This window comes from Gekko japonicus, unplaced genomic scaffold (assembly GCF_001447785.1).
Source record: "Gekko japonicus isolate JY-2015 unplaced genomic scaffold, Gekko_japonicus_V1.1 scaffold355, whole genome shotgun sequence".
NCBI classification, from domain to species: domain Eukaryota; kingdom Metazoa; phylum Chordata; class Lepidosauria; order Squamata; family Gekkonidae; genus Gekko; species Gekko japonicus.
Window position 1 is genome coordinate 905,392 of NW_015167066.1, and position 14,619 is coordinate 920,010.

The window sequence follows — 14,619 nt, forward strand, 5'->3', positions numbered from 1 at the left end:
TTCAAGGCTTCCCTTTTCTGTTTCTGTAAGTTTAGTTTCTATTAATTCCTCAAATTCCACGGTGTTCTTTTTTTTATATAGGGTCTTATAGAAATCCATAAAGGTTTTCTTGATCTCTTCCGGTTTCTGTGTTATATTCCTATTTACTCTAATGGCTCTCACTCTTTGCTTTTCTCTTTTGCTCTTTAAGTAGTTTGCTAATCTTTTGACTGAATTTATTGAATTCCTCTGGAATTCATCTCTTACCATGACTTGTTTTTTCCATAGTGCCCTTGAGTCTAATGAATCTAATTGTGTCTTTAATTCTGTAATTAATTTGTTTCTATTATGACAAACTTTCTGTAACTTCTGTTTTTGTAAATTCTCTAGTTCTTGTATCTTATCATTTCTTAGAGTACCATCCTTTTTTTAATTCTTTCTCTTTCATTATACTATGTGCAATTCATATAGTGCTTAAATGTAAATTGACTAGCTCAGCTGGGATACCATCACCTCCACTAGCTTTGTTGTTAGTAATGCTTTCTAAGGCCTATTTGACTTCGTACACCAGGATGTCTGGCTTGAGGTCAGTGATCACACCGTCGTGGTTGTCAAGGACATTTAGATCCTTCTTGTATAGTTATTCTGCGTATTCTTGCCACCTCTTCCTAATTCTTCTGCTTCTGTTAGGCCCCTATTATTTTTGTTCTTTATCATGGCCAACTTTGCATGGAACATGCCCTTGATTTCTCCAATTTTCTTGAAGATATCTCTAGTCCTTCCCATTCTGTTGTTTTCCCCTATTACTTTGCATTGTTCATTCAGGAAGGCCTCCTTATCTATCCTTAATGTTCTTTGGAAACCTGCATTCAATTGGGTAAATCTTTCCTTTTCACCTTTGCCTTTCATTTCCCTTTTTTCCTCTGCTATTTGTAAAGCCTCATCAGACAGCTACTTTGCTTTCTTGCATTTCTTTTTCTTTGGGATGGTGCGGATTGCTGCCTCCTGTACAATGTCACGAACCTCCGTCCATAGTTCTTCAGGCACTCTGTCTATCAAATCTAGTCCATTAAACCTATTCAGGTTTGGAGCTGGGTACCATCAATATGTGGATGACACCCAGTTCTACCTCCTTCTTGAAAAGTAGCTGACTGTCAGCTCATTCCTGAATGGCCTCATTCCTGAATGACATAGTGGGTTGGTTAGGTGAGAGTTGGCTGAAGCTAAATCCTTCAAAAACCAAGATCATGTGGTTGGGTAGCTCTGTGGCCTGGGGTGGCTGGCTTTACTTGCACTTGACAGAGTACAGATCTCTGAAGTGGACTCTGTTAGGAGCTTAGGGGTGTGGCTTGATTCTTCTCTTACTCTGAACAAACACGTGTCAAAGGTGGCAAAGACAGCTTTTTATCAACTATGCTGAGCCTGCCACTTGCCCCCATATCTGATTAGCATTATGAACCAGGGAACTGGCCAGTTTTTTAATCCTTCAGATTGGTTTGTTGTTTAAGTTGATGTTTTAATTCATTTTATTGTTCTATATTTATTGTATTTATTTGTATTGTATTTATTGTATTTTTTATTTGTGTGTGTGTGTTGTGTGCTTGCCTGGAACTCATGGTGACGTCTGGTGTTCCTTACTGGGGGCTTGGACGTTTTTCAGAGAGATGGCTTGAGTAGGCTGCCTCTGCATCCCGCCTCTGGTATTCCTTAGAGGTTACCTTTCCAAGTACTTGCCAGAGTCAGCCTTGCTTAGCTTCCAAAATCTGACAAGATTGGGCTTGCCTGAGCTATCCAGGTCAGGGCTTTATTGTATTTTAAATGTTATAAGCCTCCTTGAGTCCCCTGTGGGGAGAGGGTCCAGGGGAGAAATTAAATAAATAGCAATCTTAGAAAGTGAAGTGAAAGCTGCTCTCAAAGCAATTGGGAGAAGCAAATCATCAGGAGTAGATGGGATATCAATAGAGCTATTTCAATCAAAATTAACAAGAATATGCCAACAAATATTGAAAAGAAGCCAATGATCCACGGACTGGAGACGCTAAATCTCCAGTCCAGTTCTGAAAAATGAAATGTCAAAGACTGCAGCAACTATTGGACCATTACATTATTTTCTCACTCTAGTAAAGTGATGCTCAAAATTGTACAACAAAGACTGTTACCATATATGGAATGAGAAATGACAATGTTTAAGGTGGATTCAGAAAAGGAAGAGGCACAAGAGATAATATTGCAAATTTATACTGGCTACTGGTGTATATGAGAGAATTTCAGAAGAAAGTCAGTCTCCTTTCAGCTGTCAGTTGTATTTCATAGATTACAGCAAAGTTTTTGACTCTATGGATTGTACAAAGCTATGGTTGGTTTTAAAGTAAATGGATGTGCCACAACATCTTATTGTTTTGATGTGCAATCTGTAATCTGGACAAGAGGCTATTGTTAGAACAGAATATGAGGAAACAGAATGGGTTCCAATTGGCAAAGGCATCAGACAACGATGATTGTCATCTCTCTATCTGTTCAGCCTAAATACAGAATATCTCATAAGGAAAGCTTGATTAGATTTCGATGAAGGTGGAGTGAAAACTGGTAGAAAGAACACTAACAATTTGAGATATGCAGATGACAATAAATTACTGGCAGAAAATAGCAAAGACTTAAAATGACAGCTGATGAAGGTTAAAGCAAGAAGTGCCAAAGCAGGATTACAGTTGAACCCCAAGAAGACAAAAGTAAAGAATACTGAGGAATTAAACAGCTTTAAGGTTAATGATGGAGAAATTGAAATTGTTCAAGACTTTCTTTTCCTTGGCTCCATTGTCAACCAAAAGGGAGACTGCAACCAAGAAAACAGAAGGAGATTGAGAATGGGAAGGGCAGACATGAAGGAACTAGAAAAGATCCTCAAGGATAAGGATGTGTTGCTGGAGACTAAGAACAAGATAACTCATACTACAGTGTTCCCAATTAGAACATAAGAGAAGCCAATGTTGGATCAGGCCAGTCCAACACTCTGTCACACAGTGGCCAAAAATACCAGGTGCCATCGGAAGGTCCAGCAGTGGGGCCTGATTATTATGTATGGGTGTGAAAGTTGGCCAATGAAGAAAACTGACAGGAAGAAAGTTGATTCATTTGAAATGCGGTGTTAGAGGAAAGTATTACAGATACCATGGACCTCCCAAAAAACAAGTGGGTTCTAGATCAAATCAAGCCTGAACTGTCCCTAGAAGCTAAAAGCATGGTGTAGTGGTTAAGAGTGGTGGACTCTCATCTGGAGAACTGGGTTTGATTTCCCACTCCACCACATGCAGCCACCTGGGTGACCTTGGGTCAGTCACAGTTGTCTCAGAGCTCTCTCAGCCCCACCTGCCTCACAGGTTGTGGGGAGAGGGAGAGGAGATTGTAAGCTGCTTTGAGACTTCTTAGGGTAGAGAGATGTGGGGTATAAAAACCAACTTGTCTTCTTCTAAAACGACTAAACTGGGGCTATCATACTTTGGTCACATTATGAAAAGATGAGAGCCACTGAAAAAGACAATAATGCTAGGAAAAGTTGAAGGCAGGAGGAAAAGAGGAAGACCCAACATGAGATGGGTTGATTCAATCAAGGAAGCCACAGCCCTCAGTTTGCAAGACCTGAGCAAGACTGTTAATAATAGGATGTTTTGGAGGTCATTAATTTATAGGGTTGGTGTGTTGGAAGCTACTTGACACACACATACACACATTTATTTCCCACCTTTCTTCTATCATGGAACTCAATGAAATAGACATAAAGTTCCCAGTGGGTTTCCTACCTATCGAGAACCAGTTTGGTGTAGTGGTTAAGTGTGCGGACTCTAATCTGGGAGAACCAGGTTTGATTCCCCACTCCTCCACTTGCACCTGCTGGATGACCTTGGGCAAGCCACAGTTCTGGCACAGCTGTTCTTGAAAAGAGCAGTTTCTGTCAGAGCTCTCTCAGCCCCACCTACCTCACAGGGTGTCTGTCGTGGGGAGGGGAAGGGAAAGGAGTTTGTAAGCCACTCTGAGACTCCTTTGGGCAGTGAAGGGCAAGGTATAAATCCAATCTCTTCTTCTTCTTCTTAGCAAGGTAGCTGTAGCATGTGGCTTCCAACCATATCCTGGGATCATTGAATCACAGCTACTGTCTTCTCTACGTCTGACCTCCACGCTTTGATCAGGTCTGTAGGAACAGAAACAATGTGACTTTATAACAAATTAGGCCTTTTGAGAATGCTACCTAGAACAGTAGTCTAATAATGTCTGCAGAGCCACAGGAAAAAGAATTTCCCCCCTCTCATATATGCTGCGTTGCATATAAACACTGATATATGTTGTTTAGTCAAAAACAACTTTTAAAATAAATGTTGATTCAATTTAAAACAATTTCTACAAAATATTATACTGTCCCCTGGCCACCAGGTTGGGAAACTCTTAAAGATTTTGATGTGAAGGCTGGGAAGGATAGGGACCTCAGTGGGTGCAATGCCATAGAGTATACCCTCCAGAGTATTCATTTTCTCTTGGGGAACTGAACTCTGTGGTCTGGATATGAGTTGTAATACCAGGGGATCCCCAGGTCCCACCTGGAGCCTGTCATCCCTAGAAAGAAGAAGAAAAGCGTGAACCAAATTTATACAAAGCAATCCAAAAAAGAATGTAAAGAACAAACTGCTAAATATTTCTTCAACTGCAGTTGCATTGTAGGCAGGTTCATGGTGGCTCTGTGACAGAAATATAATGAAGAAGTAAGACAGTTGCTGGATGTTTTGGAAAAGAGTCCTATGAGAAGAGTTTGCGCATGCAGTTTCTCTATCTATGACAACATGGACTCTGGCAAGGCTAACTCTTTGACATGGGGAAGTTCCCAGCCCTTGAAAATGGCAGGCATTGTGCCAGGAGTGCTCTCCCTTATACAAGATTATCAGTTGTTCTGTCTGGTGTCAACCTTAGACATTTTCATTCCTGAAAAAGAACCAGAACCAAAGATTATGCCTCTCCCATCTGAACTTGCCCAGAACAATACCATATACAATTACAGTATACATAAACAATACTCGTGCTCTACAATCTGATGCTCCCGAATTGCTAAATCTGGCCTGGCTCTGCCTCAGTCAGGACTGAGCAGACTTATTATTCACCCTCAGTGTTAACCATCTGAATTAAATTTGTTGTTGTAAATGGAGAATGAAGACCATGTTTTGAAAAAAAGAGGGGCAGGACAAAAGATGCAGAACACAATGCAATACTGTATTGTTTCTGTGTTATCTGTGAGAAACCACGTATTTTCTGTGAGCAAACCTGTTTCATATTTAATGTTCTATTTGTGCTCTGGTTGTTCGAAATTAATGTCAGATCGCAGCCCACAGCTTGGTTTTCTTTTGGTAGTATTAATAATGCTGAGTAGCACGTTGGTCAGAAGTTTCCCACATTGCTCACATTGTGTTACAGCCACTTGGGATTCTAATCCTTTGTCCTGACAGACTCCGCTTTCCAGAAATAGGCAGAGATCTTTGGAAAGTTTTGATCTAGCTTAATGCTACTTACAGCTACTACTACTAGCCTAGCTGAGAAAACGAAGCTGACTGCTTCTACCAGAAACACATAAATAGTTTAATTTCTTGCATCTGTGTTATGACATCACACCAAATTGCATTAAATATGCTCAAAAATTAAAAGCTTATTTGCCAGGATCTACGAAGTCGGTTAGGTTCATACAGGGGATTTGTACTAGCCCAGTTTCAGCCTAGCAGGAGAATTGAGACATTTTGTCTCTAGATGACAAAAAATGCTGATGGGCAACCAATGTCACATCATCCCATCTATTCATAGAACACCGGGGAAGATACTAGGTTATTCAAGTTTAATAGCTATGTTTCTAGGACTATAATTTAAATAAAGTAAATGCTAATTTTCTGCATTAAATGCTGCATTTAAGGCTGTTTGTTAACTTGCAGACACCCCCCCCCTCAACTGTTCAGACGTCCAGAAGATGGTGGAGCCTCTCTAGAAGAGTCTTCCTCCATTTTGGCTGTCCTAGAAAACTGAATTTATTCTAAAACAACACTTGGAGATTTTATTCTCTGAAGCTGTTTTGTTCAATAGACTCTATGGCTGGTTTTACGACTGGCTGCCAATTTTTATCTCTGCCCCTTTTATTTTATAGTTTTTATTATTCCTGTTATTCAGCTACTTTTTAAAGATCTTTTAGATTTAAGAAAAATAACTAGTATAGAACTGTGATGGACAGTTTCAAGTTCAGCCCTCCAGAAACCTCTGCCAGTCCCTTTCAAGTGGTGTACTGGAATGATGAAAAGAAAAAAGGATGAGTTTTTCAGTTTAACTGCTGGATAACTGAGAGAACTGAGGGGTTTTGGATTTTGGTGGGAGAAGAGTTAGGAGGTCTGAACTTCTCATTGGGGACTTCAGGTATTTTGAAGATAGGTTGGGTTTGGGTGCTGTTTCTGTCGAAAACAGTTAAAAGTTAGAACATTTTTCTGTTTCATGTTATATGTCTAAATAACTCAAAAAGCAGGTTGCCAACTCCAGTTTGGGAAAATCCTGGAGATTAAATGGTGGAGCCTGGGGAGGGTGGGCTTTGGGCAGGGGAGGGACCTCAGCAAGGTATAATACCATAGAGACCACCTTCCAAAGCAACCATTTTCTCCAGGGGAACTGATCTCGGCGGTGTAGAGATCAGTTGTAATTCTGGGAGATCTTCAGACTCCACCTGGAGGCTGGCAAACCTAAGAAATGTGCTTTGTCAGGACTCAGCTCTCCAGTAGCTGGTTACTGTAAGACTGAGAGGGCTAGAGAAAAGGAAAACAAAGAAACAACGAAGCCATACATACCACTGATATAAATCTGCTTCTAAAATGTGGGATATAAATCATGTAATTTTTTTTTAAAAAAATCAAATCTAACCTTTTAGCAAGTTAAAAGAAACCCAAGTTAGGACCCCTTCCTGTAAACTAGTATTCCTTATGAAAACAGCCATAGTTTGGATGCTTTCTTATTTTGCTGCTGACTTGCTGTGGCATCTGTGTGCTGCTTGGGTTGCTCTTTGCAAATATGCATTAGGACAGATTATAGTCTTCTCATTGGTACAAGGAAACTGGCTCTAGCACACATGACTACTGCCGGAACTGAGGCAAATGAGGAAGCGATATGTGGATTATATTTTGCATTCCCCACAAATTGGCATCTGCTCTGAACGTTTCAACCATAAATGAAAATCTGGCCACTGTGTTTTGCTCTATTTTTTCCAGACAGCCCTTTTGATATTTAATGCAACATGATGACAGTGATTACTAAAACCAGAAAGAAAAAAAGAAAAAGACAAGCTATCAAAAGCAGGAGAGCCACTCATACAACTAAATGGGAAACACTGCTGTGTCTCAGGAGATATTTATAGAAGGATAACCTCAGCACCATTTGGGCCGTCAGGGAGGTCCTCTTGATTACTGATAGTGTATGCTTTAACCATGTGTGGTACAGCATATTGGATGAAGCGCTGAGAATCACAGTTCCTCTGTCCTAGTTTTCTTTTAACTTTACAGCTTACCACAATTAGTGTGGCCCACCCAGAAAGCTGGCGAAAAGTAATTTTGTGAGTGTTTTAAAGCTTTCCTCCATTTCTTCATGAAGTACTGCTTCATCTATCCCATCGAAGTATCTTGCTTTACATGAATTTGTTCCTTCCAGCTTGTTCATTGTAGGCAGAGTTAGGTCCACACAGTAATTGTCTATCACTTCATGTAAATACAGTTCTAATGTAATGTTCTGTCTGCACTGTAATTGCTAATGAAGTGCACTTAATGCAGGAGGGTACGCATACCATTTTAATAGAAGGCTTGGTCCCCAAGCAGGATTGGTCCCCAAGACCAAGTAGTTAAAAATTCTATGGTAAAATGGGCACAAAAATTGGGTCACAATATTGACTTGGATCAATGGTCACAGGTGTGGGAAAAAATGTAAAGATTACCAAAGCAATTTCATATAAAGAAAATATTTATAAAATGTTCTATGGATGGTATATCACCCCAGATAAACTTGCAAAGATCTAACCTAACTTATCAAATGTATGTTGGAAATGACATAACAATACTGCGTCCTTCTATCATATGTGGTGGCTATGTGATGATGTGAAAAAATATTGGTTTTGGATTCACGATTTTACAAAAAATGTTTAAAAGCTCTATTCCATTTGTACCAGAATCATTTTTCTTGAATATATTACCAGAAAATTGTAAAAAACAAGATTTTTATCTTATAATACATGTAATAACAGAGGCAAGAATACTTTATGCTAAATATTGGAGAAGAAAGTAAGTACCTTCAAGAGAAGAACTCGTAAATAAAATTATGGAAACTGCTGAAATGGGCAAACTAACTCTAATTTTGAAAGGACAACCAGAGACAATCTTTGAAAATATATGGTCAAGATTTTATAAATGGATTGAAGAATATAACAAATAAAACATACAGACATACAGTCTATTTAAGGGAAAAAACTTTATTACTACATATTTGCAAGAGATTTATACAATGATATAAGGTAAAATATACAAATCAATGTTTTGTTAAGGTATGAGAATTGTAAACAAGAAATTTAAGGAGGTAGTAGATACCCTCATTTTATGTTATGTTTGTCTTTTAAAATAAAAATTGTTTATAAAAAAATTGATTATCCATGTGGTCCTCGAGGGTAACCTGCAGGGGGGAAAGGTGGGGGGAGTGTTCCCTCTGAGTTAATGTGAGCTAGTTCACAATTTTTTAGCCTCTGGCTCACACATTTTTGTCTTAGCTCAGGAAGGATGGCTCCAGAGCAAACTAATTTATGCAACAGCCAAATCGCTCGCTCACAACTTTAATGCCAGTAGCTCACAAAGGAGAAAGACTCCACAGCTTAGACGGAACATTGGGTGGGGGAACTGGGCTTTCTTTCTGGCTGCCTGGCAGTGCACTGTGTGTGTATTTGCTCTGAACGACACTGTAACTTTATTTGACTGTCAGTATGCATTGATTTGATTAGTGCCTTACATGCACAGATGCTACCACTATTTGTGGGCAGTGTGACTGATGGGTGACAGTCATAAAGGAAGGAGGAGTGGTGTATGGTTGCCAGCTCTAGGTTGGGAAATTCCTGCAGATTTGGGGTTGGAGTTTGGGGGGGAAAGGGAGCTTAACAGGAATATGATGCCATAGAGTTCCCACTCTGAAGCTGCCATTTTCTCCAGGGGAACTGATCTCTTGAGCCTGCCTGTGCAGGAAAGGCTAGGGTTGCCAAGTACTCACCTCTCCTGGAGCGGGGGAATCCCAGCTTGCTCCAGGAGTCTTCGTGCGTGCGCAAAGCGCACGCACGCCGCAAGCACATCACACGGAAGTGATGTAAGCACGTCCGGGACGTTGGGGGCGGGGCCAAAATCATCCGAGGGAAAACCATAGAGTTTCCCCTCGGATGATTGTGGCCCCGCCCCCAACATCCATATATAAATCTATGTAATCTGGAGATCAATTGTAATTCTAGGAGAACACCAGGCCCCACTTTCAGGTTGGCAACTACAAGTGGTAGTGTCTGTTGGTGTTAGCTATGTTAGCTTTGGTTTCTGTAGATATTCTTGTAATGGGCTTTGTTACTATGTTATGGTGATAACAGTCCTAGCATAACAGCCACTGGCATAACAGGACTGAGTTTTCTGTGTTGTATATTAATGACCAGGTCATCTACAGACACATTGCAAGTTTTAGAGCTGGCCTGGTAGCCAATACTATTGGAGACTTTCTGTGAGAATTCTAGTTGCATTTATGTAAAAACAGTTAACTTCTATGTTTAGGATATGTAATTTACTATGAAAGGGGTATATCTAAGATATTGTTTTGAATCCAACAGTGTTACTTTGAAAGGAAATTGAGATAGTTTGTGATGTATTGTTTTGGTATTTCAGATTTATTCATAAATACAGACAGGATACAAACACATGCTTCCATACATCCTTAGGACCAGGGCTATTTTTGGGCAGGAACGGAGTTCCGGTTGGTTTCAGAGTTGGCCACGCCCACTACAGCAAAACCTCTGTGTGCGTGGATACAGAGGGAAGGCCTGGAGAGCAACCCCCCTGCGATGCTGAGGCGGGCGGGCCAGGGGGGGCCTGGAAGGATCAGGGAGGCATTTAAATGCCTCCCCATGCCTTCCCCAGCCTGTTCAAGGGCCGGCTTGCCCGGGCGCCCCGCAGCTGCCTTCCCTTCTCTTCCCTTCAAGGGGGGGCTTGCCTGGGCTCCCCACAGCCACGGGACACCTGGGCAAGGGAAAGCATGTGGGTGTGGCCTAATATGCTAATGAGCTGTGCTGTCAGGGGTGTGGCCTAATATGTTAATGCATTTCTACTGTTGGGTGTGGCTTATTATGCTAATGAGTTCCTGCTGAGCTTTTTCTACCAAAAAAGTCCTGCTTAGGACTACAACATTCCAGAAGATTATGTAGAAGGTGTATGGTATAAATTGTTCCTGAATTGTGGGTCATAATACTGTGAATTCAAATTCTTGCTCCCAGTCCAAAGTGCTCTGTGTGCCTCTACATGCAGCCGATGCTCCTCATTTGTTCAACTGAAAGAATAATTCAGCATGTGCAACCTTTGGTGAATATAGTCTTTCCTCTTCTGAAATGAATGTATGGCCTTCATAGACATTCAAATAATTTGTTAAAGCAAGGTTTCTGCCTATGCTATTGTTGGACTTCTAATATTTCTATATGCATATGCCCATTTTGTAGGCAACTTTCCACAGTTTTTTGTTGCTTGCTGTTTTATATACTCTGGATTTCTAAAGCATAATATTCCTAAATCCCGTTTGAGATAGATCACTTCATACCAGTGTTTCTCTTTGGTCTTTATGCCACTGGGGAGGCAATATAAAGCAAACAACTTAGAAAAGTTTGAAACTAATAAAACTAATAAAACTAATAAAGCAGGTCAAAATTATCTGGATTCCTGTAGTCTACAGGAGCAATTTATTGGTTTTATGGCACAGGGCAACTGAGCCATAATATGCCATACACATGGTTAGAAAGAGAACCAAACTATAAAACTCAACATCATAAACAGAGAGGAGTTCAGTTACATACCGGACCATAGAAACCATGAAATCTTTAACATAATGTGTTTTAAAGGTTGAGGAAGAGGGATAACAGAAAACAGAATAGTAATCCAGCAGGAACAATCATATTTAACTGCAATTCTAGGAACAGTTACCATTAAATATTGATCTCAGAGTGGGTCATGGTTTACTGATTGTCTTTTTAAATTGGTCAACACAATCCATTTTATCATGGTCCATAGCCTCTTTGTGAGAAATTTGTTTTCTTATGTATGAATGGGAAATTATCTTCCTCTCTCGCATCTAGTAGAAGTTGTTAAATACTGTGCTATGCTTACTTATGACATTTACTGCTAGTGCACCCTTAGGTGAAGAGTAGCCAGCAACCTGTCTATCAGCCTTACCTACAAGTGCTTCATTTGCATTTCCTTCCTTGCATTGGCTATCCTGACTTTTTCTCTCACTGGCTGTAACATGCTTGTCAGCCAATTCCAACCGTATATTTTCAGTTCATTGCAGAGCTTAAGTATACTTGGCTTCTTTTGCTTGGTGGTGGCTGTGGTGGAAAAAAGGCTGTTCTCTGAGCCCCCTCTGAGCTTTTAGTTCCTTTTTTTTGGATATTTGTGTGCCACCTCTCCAGACCGGCTCAAACTAGTTAACAATAAAAGATAAAACAATCAAAATACAAATTAAAACAGTAATTAAAAATACGTCACTAAAATTAACCAGACCATTGGTAGAAACCATTCCATTCTACAGTAAACAGCCAATAGAACAACTAAAACCTCAACAGTAAAAAAGCAGCATAAAAACATGAAACAGACAGGTTTCGGGGCAAGGTCATAAAAATTATAGCAAACTAAAAGGTGGACTAAAACTTCAACTAGAAGCCCTTGCCCCTTGACTACTAACAGAATAGGTGTAAGTTTGGCAACTAGGAGGGAGATGAGATGACAACACCAGTAAGGCCCTGTCTCTAGTTGCCAGCTGTCTCACCTCTGCAGGCAGGATCACAGAGATTGGGGTTCAAGATGGGGATCTTAACTGGAGAGCTCAACAGTTCGGGAGGAGTTTGGGAGTCTGGGAGGAGGCAGTCTTTCAGGTCCCATAGCACTTTGAATTGTATCTGCCAAACTGACAGTCAGTTCCAGTCTTACAGCACAGGGGTGATATGATCTCTATATTCAGCACCTGATAGCAACAGGGCCACTGCATTTTGGACTAACTGAAAGTTTCAGTCAGCATTGATGAAATTACTGTTCTTAGTCTCTTTGGAAGAGTCTTATGGGCTGAGTCAATCTTTGAAATTTATCTTGAAAAAAAGAAAGGCTATGATACATATAAGTTTTAGAATTTTTCTGGATTGATGTGTGGAACTAGTCAGTGCAAGAATGTATGTTTATGTATATTTTTATATATTTTGCCATTAAAATATATATTCTTATAATCTTTTAATTCCTTATATTTTCCCCTTATAGACTTGATTTTTTTTAACTTTTAAAATTATCATACACTTGGACACAGTTTCACAGATTTCGTACCTATACTGATATGTTGGTTAGATATACAAAGCTTTTTCCTTATTAATTTGAGTGTATTTTTTTCCTACTGGAAGATTATAAAAATGTTTTGGGGTACTTAAAATACAAAATGGTGTTATCCTGATTTTTAATAAACTATCGCCCTGGTCACATGGGCAGAAAAATGTGGGGGGGGAGCGTGGCTGTTTGCCTCAGAGCAAAATAACACGCGGTTGCGCGATCAGACGTCCAGTAGAAGTCCCGTCGAGGTTCCGTGGTTAGGGGGGAGGTGCCGATCACAGGACAATCCTGCAGCGCGGCAAAGAAGTGGCCTCTCTAGTTAAAGGCTCTGCGGGTTTAACCCCTTCCAGGGCTGCAGAGGAATGCAAATGGTGTCCTCCATCCGGTCCCCTCCAGGAGGAGCTTCAGCCAGGCCGCCCTCCCGCCACACACCCCCTGCACTTCCCTCTCTGCTGCCCGGTGCAGAGAGTTCCTCTTGAACAGGCCGAGGCAGGAGTGGGGTGGTACGGAAAAGAGAAGGGGGCTGTGTTCGTTTGTTCCGTTGGGTGCTTGTGTGCATCCCTGGAGATTAATTTTATCCAATGCCCCTACTGATATCAGGATTACTCAAGAATACATTTTTTGAGAAAGTTAGCATAACAGTTTCAGTTGAAAGAGGATTAAAATGGTCTGAACATTAAAATAACAAAAATAGTCCCTTGACTAGCATGTTTAGACAGACAGAAAGAGAGTTTACTGTGTAAGTCTGACCATTCTGTAGTTTGAAGATACCTAGTGAAACCTGCTCCATCATTCTGTCAAATTGTATACTTCTTCTTTTAAATGTAAAATTTGAATATTCCCTAATGGCATAAGAATGACTCCAATAATTGTTTTTAATGCAGAATTTAGTGCATGACAGTCATTTGTAAAAGATTTACTTGATAAATTGTCATTCAGCTCACTGTGGTAAACATTCATAAATAAAAAGGCATTGCAATCACCTGTCATAATATCCTATATTGTTATAGGTCAAGATGAGAGGCCCCTCTCTGGGACTGGCTTACTTGCTGTGAGAATTCAAAGGCTGTTTATCTCAATTAGTTAAAGACCTATAATTGCAGCAGTTTGACCTCAAGGAAGGTAATTACTCTACAAAAGTTCTCTACAGGAAACCAGACATTAGACTTGGCTAATTAGCCTGACATTCACAAGCTGCCCTTATCAGAATGCAGATGGTTTGCCAATAGCATCTATAAATGCTGCATGAGTTGCTCACAGAAAACTTTTGCCAGAGTGATGGCTAAGATTGGAATTAATTTCTTGCTGCCTTTAATATCTTTCTTTAAATAAACCCCCCTTTTCCCAGAGGCAGATTCCCAGGAAGAACGATGGAAGTTAACAACAGCCTGGAGACCAAAGCAAGTTATTATGTGGTGGAATGAATATATTACATAGTTTCCCCCCCCCATCAAAAGTTTTGTCATTCCACATCCTTATGAAAGTTATTCTTCTTCTTGCCATCTGTTGGCACACTTCACAAATCTTCCACCATTGCCTCTTCTGAGTATGCATGTTTCATTCATTTTCCTGTGTGATTTATATTTGGGATGCACTAGGCTGGCTACAATATGATCTGAATGAGCTCTACCATTGATCAAAGAACAAACAGCATGTAATGGACGCTAGAAGCTGCATGTATGCTAAATAAAGGCTCTTTATGATCTGGATATGCATTACTATTATCTACTGATATATAAGTAGTGTTCTAGAATGCACTGTGGAATTATTGATACTTCTTATTTTACAATGTTGCAGCTTCCTATGTTCATGGGATATACAGGAAATCCTACTTTTCTTTTAAAATCATGGATAACATTTGGGGAGATTAGGAAACATTATTCTACCAATAAGCAATAATATGATTTACTACTATTTATGCATTAGATAATTATAGGACTTGCTTCTGCATACAGAATGTTCAAACCATCGCACAATTGCACTATCTCATAATTGCACTATT